We start from the raw sequence: 7799 nt of genomic DNA on the forward strand, positions 1-7799 counted from the left end.
GTAGAATTAGCAGTAGCTCCACTTGAGCAGGAAGAATATCAAGCGATGTGTAAAATCATTTGCCTTTGCAAAAAATCAAACAAAAGCAAAGGAAGTCATAAGCAAAGTAAGCGAATGAAATTCGGGGACTGCTCTGGTCATGACATGAATCAAGAAAATCTCAAATGAAAGTGAAAATCTCCCTATCAAATTAAGCTGAACCATGGCTCTCATGATTTTCCCGTAGCGTTCCTAAATTTTGATTCGTGGATGAGTTCATCTCCCAATCATCAGTTATCTTATCCCCGCAGGGCTAGAGTACAACACTGAAGATTGAAAACTTCTTCCCGAGCTGAGTAGCTGCGTTGAATTCTTCAAGCATATTTTTTAGAAATTCAACAAGGCCCCATTTTCAACATTAATTCGGCTTTTTGTAGATATTTCTTGAAAGATGATCCTGCACTAGAATTACGAAGAAAGATATAGCAGCTCTGCCCTGAGACATCTCGTATTTAGTCCACTCTTTCAGTCTTTGTTGTTGGAGTTCAAGATTCCTGCGCTGTTCTCTAAGACGAACGTACCGCGCTGCCCTCTTGATGCTTCAATTCTCCTCGAAGATAACCCAACGTTCTTGATGCCTCGCTGCTTCAACACAGTGGCGAACTGCCCTCTCCCTTCCCTATGAGCTTATTGACAACAGCGAGATCGGGATGAACCGATTAACCCACGACAGATGTAACTTGGTGGCCAGCGTCAGCTACCCCCAAGGCAATGTGAAGCGCATACTTATGATTTTTCCAGTGATTGAATCAACAATAATCGATCTCCGATTAGTCACAACAGTAGCAGCAGTTTCAGATAAACTACAACAAATAGAGCAAGATCATAATGAAGTCTTAAATCAGTCACTCAAGCCTTAAATCAAGTGAAGTGATTATCGGTAAAGATACACGTAAACATAGCATATAATACATCCCCATTATGTAGATATATAACTTCCAATACAGAATAATCCCTCAAAAAGAATATGAACATAAGCATAGATACTCAAACAATATGCCCAAAAATACATCCTGTAATAATGAACATCAAATCCCTTGAGTTTGAACAGTTCATCAACACATAAAATCCCTCTCTTCCATTCAATAATTCATAAAGTTCTCTAAAAGTCAGAAGCATTCAATATACATATAATTAAGAAGAGAAGAGCAATCATTAGTCATGTACTCAATGATAATAGCCTCGTGATTGCAACGGTGATGTCGTAATAGACTCGTCCCCAGGAGTTCTTACCCTTTGTGCTTAACGACATCAAAAAGATCAGAGTAAGTGTATTAACAAGGTTGTGTACGAGACACAATTAGGCTTATAACCATGCTTGTACATCTCCTGCAGCAATTTCTTAACCTAATCAACTTTCCCCACTCGACAAAATCCACTCAAAACAGCGGTCATTTTTCAATTTATAGTCAACTAAATGAAGAACTTAGTTTATTTATTGAGGAGCAGGTCCCTATTCTTCCATGCGGAGTTTCTTCACAGAGTTAAGTCTACTGATGAGCTGATGAGCTGCCCTCTACTCCCTGCGCTGCATTGGCGCAGCGGTGGGCTGATGAGCTGCCCTCTACTCCCTGCGTTGTATCGGCGCAACGGTGGGCTGATGAACTGCCCTCTACTTCATGTGCTACATCGGCGCAGCGGTGGACTGATGAACTGCCCTCTACTCCCTGCACTGCATTGGCGCAGCGGTGGGCTTGATACCCCAAGAACTTCATGTCCTCAAGATAGGAAATTACTCCGGAATAGCAGGCGAGCTCCTAGGACTCAGGTGTTGGAATAATTCATTATAATTCATGTGCTTCCTGTGCTCAAAATAAGAGCGACCGAGGTAGCGCAGCTGAAATGCTTGGGAGGTTGATTCATGGATCCCCAGAAAAGAAGGCCGATTGGGAGGTTGATTCTTGGAATTCTTTTCTGGATTCTTACGATAGAGAGAAATCAACTATTTGGATTTTGGGATTCCACCTGGAAGTTGACTCTTCATCTGAAGTTGGCTATTGATCTTGGGACACCCCATCACCATTCTCTTAGTTAGGCGCTGAGGTTGTATTTTGATGATTCTACCAGAGGTGGCTTGAGCCCTAGCTGAGACGACAAAAACACAAGATTAGTTAGATTCACCTGAAATTGCGAAGAGCTACATATGAATAATAAAGAAAAATTGGAGGTTTCGATTCGGAGATTCTTCCAGCCGATTTGACGACGGAATCGGGGGATCCAGAGCATGGTGCAGTAGGAGACGAACTTCGGTGCTAAAGCACGACGGCAACGACTGATTCGATAGCGGGTGAGACGGTCGATATTAACCGTGGGTGATGAATCTGGACCTTAAGGACAGCTGAAACTGTCTTCAAACTGGAATCCTTGAGGAGAGGAGAGAGATCTCGATTTGGGGGTTTTCCATTTTCGTGACTGGAAATTTTGGGAGCTGGAAAGCTATCGAGAATTTTTGGGGACTGCCCAAAGGACTTTTCTTGTTTGGTGGATCTCCGATTGGAGACGGGCTAATTCTCGCCGGGAACTGTTTTGCCCAGAAAAGTGAAGAAGCTCGCTCTTCGGCAACATAGGGGGTGGAACAAGGATTCCCGATTTGGGCACTAGAAACTCAAAACAGGAATCGCCGGCAGCTAAAAGCCCAGAACATAAAACCCCAACCACGCCCATTTTCTTTTTTTTTTCTTTTTTTGATGATGAACCGGTGAACAGTAACCCCCGATGAACAGTCACCCAGCATCCCAAAATTCCCATTTTTAGCGGCTCGTCGGAACTCACGACGTAGCCACCGTTTCCCACAGACGGCGCCAGTTGGTGAAACATGAAATCAACGCCTAATCTAAAAAGCAATAATCGAGACAGGATTTACGTGGTTCGGTCGTTAAGACCTACGTCCACGGGAGATTTTCGAGTTCTTTCACTATACTTCGAGATAATTACATTTTACAAGTGTTGCTTAGAAATAAATCATCCTCTTAATGCTAAAGCTAACCTTCTATTTATAGATGTGAGAGTGAGCCCTAAAGGCCTTAGGCCCATGAACTCTAATAATTGAACTTAGGCCCTTTAATGCCTTAATACACCTTAGTCTTGCTTAATACATCTGCGCTGTCCTTCGTTACCTGTGTTGAGTAGCTCCCTTGAACTGCGCAGGCGAGTCTGTGCTGCCAAGTAACTTGGGTAGTCTGCACCGTCAAGTCCCTTCGTCTGCGCTGCCGAGTTCCTTTATTATCTGAGGTCTTCAATTAAACCTGCACTGGTTAGCTTCGTTCAATAAGAATAATAATAACAATAATAATAATCAAGTAAGATGTTCTTGTATTGCCAAGCACAGCGCTGATGAGTATTCCAGTCCTCATCACTATTATTTACTTGAAAGTCGTGATTTAATTCCGACTTAAAGGACGAGTTAAATCAGATATTTAAATCGTAGAGATTCGTTATAACAAAGCATCGTTATTTAGCAGACTCGGAATTAGATTTACAGATATAGTTTTACCGAGACAAAGGTGTTCTATTCACCGTATCACTTTTTACAACCTACCCTATTACTCCCTCCGTCCACAATTTAATGCCCTACTTGTTCTTAAATTTTTGTCCACAAATTAAAGCCCTATTTGCTTTTTGTACATTTTTACTCTTCTTCTTTTCCTATATTTACTACCATTTGCTACTAATGGACCCACCTTTAAACATCTTTATCATTTTTATATTCTATATTTACTACTCCCTCCGTCCATGAAAAAGAGTCCCATTTGGGACTCGGCACGGGTTTTAAGAAAGTTGTTAAAGTAGGTGTAACTGGAGAGAGAAATAAATTTATAGGGGTAGTGTTAATATGACTTTTAAAGTCCCTAATTCTCAATTAACTTTTGATGACAATTCATAATTTAAAACCAACATTCCAGAACCAAATTCAACGAAAATTACAGAACCACAATTCAACAAAAATCAACAAATTTCATAACAAAATTCAAGAACAAGTTCATTAAAATCAACAAATTCAAGAACCAAATTCAGATATCCAAGAACGAAATTCAAGACCAAAATCAACAAATTCAAGAACTAAATTCACTAAATAAGATTCCACAACCAAATTCCAAGCAAAATCGAAATTCAAAATTTCTAAAATCAAATTAACAAAACAAAAATTAAAATTTCTCACAAACCCAAAATTAATCAGATCCCAAACCCAGAGAGAATCCGGAACTCGAGGGGGTGGTCGATGGCGCTATGGTGGAGGTGGAGGGGACGACGACGCTGAACTCAGAGGCAGTGGAGGCAGGGAATCGCGCCGGGGGAGAGAGAGAGATGAAGCCAGGGGAGCGGCGCTCAGGCGTGGCTTCGCCGGAGAGGGAACCGCGGCGGCCGCAGCCCTCGTTGCTGTCACCTTCGCCGGCATGTGGCTCCTCACCTTGAAGAAAGAGGCGCCGATTTAAAGCAAGCGGCGATTTTGGGTTTCAGGCTCAGAGGGAAGCAACGATTTGGGGTTTCGGGCTCAGAGGGATGCAGGAGGCTGCGATTTGAGGGAGGTTTGCTTTGAGGGAGGCGACGCTTTAGGGTGAAGAAGAAGGGCCGAGACGGCGCTTTCAGACGAAGAATCACCGGATTTACAGAGATTCATCGGAGATGGCAACAGATTCGGTGATTCTTCGGTAGAAGCACCGGATTTACAGAGAGAACTGAGAAATGGCACATCATCCATCGTGTAGGAGTGAGCGACGGTGAGTAATCGGAGGCAGGAGTGGTAAGCGCCGGAGAAAAGTGGGCCGAGATAGGAGACGCAAAGAGCGGCGCAACCTTAGGAAATTTCTAGGGTTTTGATGAAATGGAAGATAAAGTTCAGCAAATATAATTAGGTAGGTGGCAGGATTAATTAATCTGAAAAATGGTTTAATTAAGGAATAATTGTCTCCATAATTGAGGTGTTTAAAAATATTAATGGTGGGGCCATCTATGGCAACTAAAGTAAATAATGAAGTAAAATAAGGGTAATTTTGTCAAAAAAGTGAAACAGGACTCTTTTTTGTGGACAAAAAAAAGAGGGGAAACATGACTCTTTTTCGTGAACGGAGGGAGTACATTTTATCACTAGTGGACACACTCACAACACCTTTATCACTTTAGTCAACTATCTATATCACTTTAGTCAACTACCCTTATATTTCATCCACGTTACATTTTTCAACTTTCTTAGTCTCCGTGCCCACACCAAAGTGGGGCATTGAATCGTGGACGGAGGGAGCACGTCATTTAGAATAAAAGAAAAGGGCAGAAGGAGAAAACGTGTGTACAACTGCTACAACAACAACTACACTTCCTTTCTCTGCAGCCCCAATACACTCAAGGCCATACCTAAGGCTAAGGTACAGGCTGGCATCAATCAGCCGTTTCCCAAAATACAAAGCATTCACAAGTATTTATACTAAACTCCTCTATTTCATCAAGTTCGCATGTCATCCAACTTAAGCATAATCAATTACATAGAATACAAGAGTACAAGTGAGTATATAGATATGCATAGAGGGACTTGCCAATCACAAAATAAGTTTTATTCACAAGACGAAGGCATAAATGGCATCAACAGACTAGAGTTTTATGGACAAAGTAGCTTTTGATCCGAGTACCCAAATTGCAATAACACATTGAGGGCCCGTTTGATTTTCAGTATTGGATTAATCAGGATATAAATTATCTTGATAATTTAGTGTGGATTAGTCATGATTTCTAATCTCAGATGGGTGTTTGATATCATTGGTAATTAATCCCAAAAAGTGTTTGGTATCCATTGAAATAGGTTGGATTAACATATCAAATACCTAAATTAGTAGCCTATGGAGGGGGTGGAATAATTGAAATAGGTTGGATTAACATATCAAATACCTAAATTAGTAGCCTATGGAGGGGGTGGAATAATTAGTGTGGGTTAATCCCATGGGGGAGGTGGGATAATTAGTGTGGGTTAATCCCACAAAATAAGCTAGGGTCTTGGGATAAACCTGGAGTTGACCATATTAGTAACACATAATATCAAACACTACATAAATCCATATTAATTTAACTTATCCTGCTTTTAAACCCATATCAAACAGGCCTGAGGATCCATATTACATAGCAGTTTTAGTTGTGCTTAATGCAACAAATGAAAGAGAGATTTAACTTAGCATTTAGAAAAAGGGGGAGGCTCATCCCGGTACCTATTTTTTTTTCTTAAACGGAGTTTGAAAGCAAGGGGCGACTGCTCTGCTCCGTCGAGCCGAAGAGGTCGACGACGTTGAGCGGCGAAAGGTGGACGACTCCCGACCTCAGCAGCGGCCCTCGTTGATTTCTGGAAAAGCAGCGGCGGTGCGGCGACCTCTGCCAAGAAGGATGCAACGGCGTCGATCCAGAGCAGCAGTGGCTTCATCGGGAGAGGTGAGATGGCGCAACAGCGCGGCGAGCAAAACCAGGTGGCGACGGCGATTTCGCCTGAGCTTAAAGAACTAGGGCCCAACCTTCCCCTCGATTGTGTACGCGTGAAAGAAAAGATAAGACGGACGAAGGACACGGCGTCAGGGACGAAGTGGAAAGCCGACCGCTCGCCGAAAATTGCAGGGCGGCGGTGGCATGGTCTGTAATGAAGAAGAAATTAGGGCTTGCCCTTGTGTTGAGCTTGTGCTGATTCAAAAAAGAGAGGTGAGGGAAGAGGAAGGGTGCTGACGCCGGAGGAAGGGCGCCGGCCTCGCCGGTGGCGGAGGCGGCCAGAGAAGAAGGCGGTGCTCCTGTCTTGGAGAAATTGAGAGACGAGTTCAAGGAGAGGGGGAGGTTGGCTTGGACCGATTTGTTTTCAATGAGAGAGATGGGGCATTCTTTTAATTTTTGTAGATTGGGCCGATTTTATTGTCGTATGTGGGCTTGATGTTTATTTCAGCTGGGCTGAATTATTTTATATAAGAAGGTTAAGATTGTGGGGTTTCATTCTAAGTAGATTGGGCTGCCATAGTTATCTGATTGGGCCCAGATTTCCCATTTTTGTTGGGTAGATTTTTATCTATTTAACCCGATTAAAGGTTAGCCTAGATTAATTTATTAATTAGATTTAGCTAATTCTAATTATGAATTAATTTAGAACGAGATTATTAATTAGTAAGCGGGTTAGCATACCCTAAGATGAGTGGATAAATATAGATTAATAAGTTGATCTTATAAGGCGAGCTTTAATCCTATAGTTGGGTTTTTTTATTAGAAATCCTTGAATTATTTCAGGATTAACTAAAGGAATATGAGTCATGCATTATTATTTTACGTATTCTCAATTACTAAGAATTTTTCTTAAGACATAAGTCTTACCTTATATTATCGGATTAAAGGCTAAGCATGAGAGTGAGAGCTAGTCAAGAAATCACTGAACTGTAGCAAAGCTTTGCTATCAGGTGGTTTACTTTCATATATATATATATATATATATACATATATATATATATATATATATATATCAAATGATTTTAATGTTACATTTGAACAAGTTATTTCGTTACAAAATCTTTGAACTGAAAATTATTTCAACTGTTGTCTTGCCATAATGTTTCAATTTTAGTATGATATCTATCTGATGTGGCTTTGCCAGTTATGTTATCGAATTCGGGTCATGAGCAGTTGATAACTATCCTGCCAAGACTAGTGTACACGTGTGATCGTGTGTCATCGAGCGGGTTGGTCGGTCAGGTGTCTGTTGAGAGGTGGCCACCTCTCCTGCACGCAGTTCCAGATATGATAGATTACGAGAG

At 41.6% G+C, this 7799-nt stretch overlaps 1 long non-coding RNA gene across 1 annotated transcript; it reads right to left on the reverse strand.

The window, feature by feature from the left end:
* Nucleotides 1-1096: 1096 nt before the first annotated feature.
* On the reverse strand, nt 1097-6870 carry LOC131007734 (uncharacterized). The gene is made up of 2 exons (XR_009096240.1): nt 6231-6870; nt 1097-3284 (listed from the first exon to the last, which is right to left on the reverse strand). It is a non-coding gene; the product is annotated as an uncharacterized LOC131007734 (long non-coding RNA).
* Between the last annotated feature and the right edge of the window lie 929 nt (nt 6871-7799).

The sequence above is a fragment of the Salvia miltiorrhiza genome, chromosome 2 (genome assembly GCF_028751815.1).
Source record: "Salvia miltiorrhiza cultivar Shanhuang (shh) chromosome 2, IMPLAD_Smil_shh, whole genome shotgun sequence".
NCBI lineage: Eukaryota > Viridiplantae > Streptophyta > Magnoliopsida > Lamiales > Lamiaceae > Salvia > Salvia miltiorrhiza.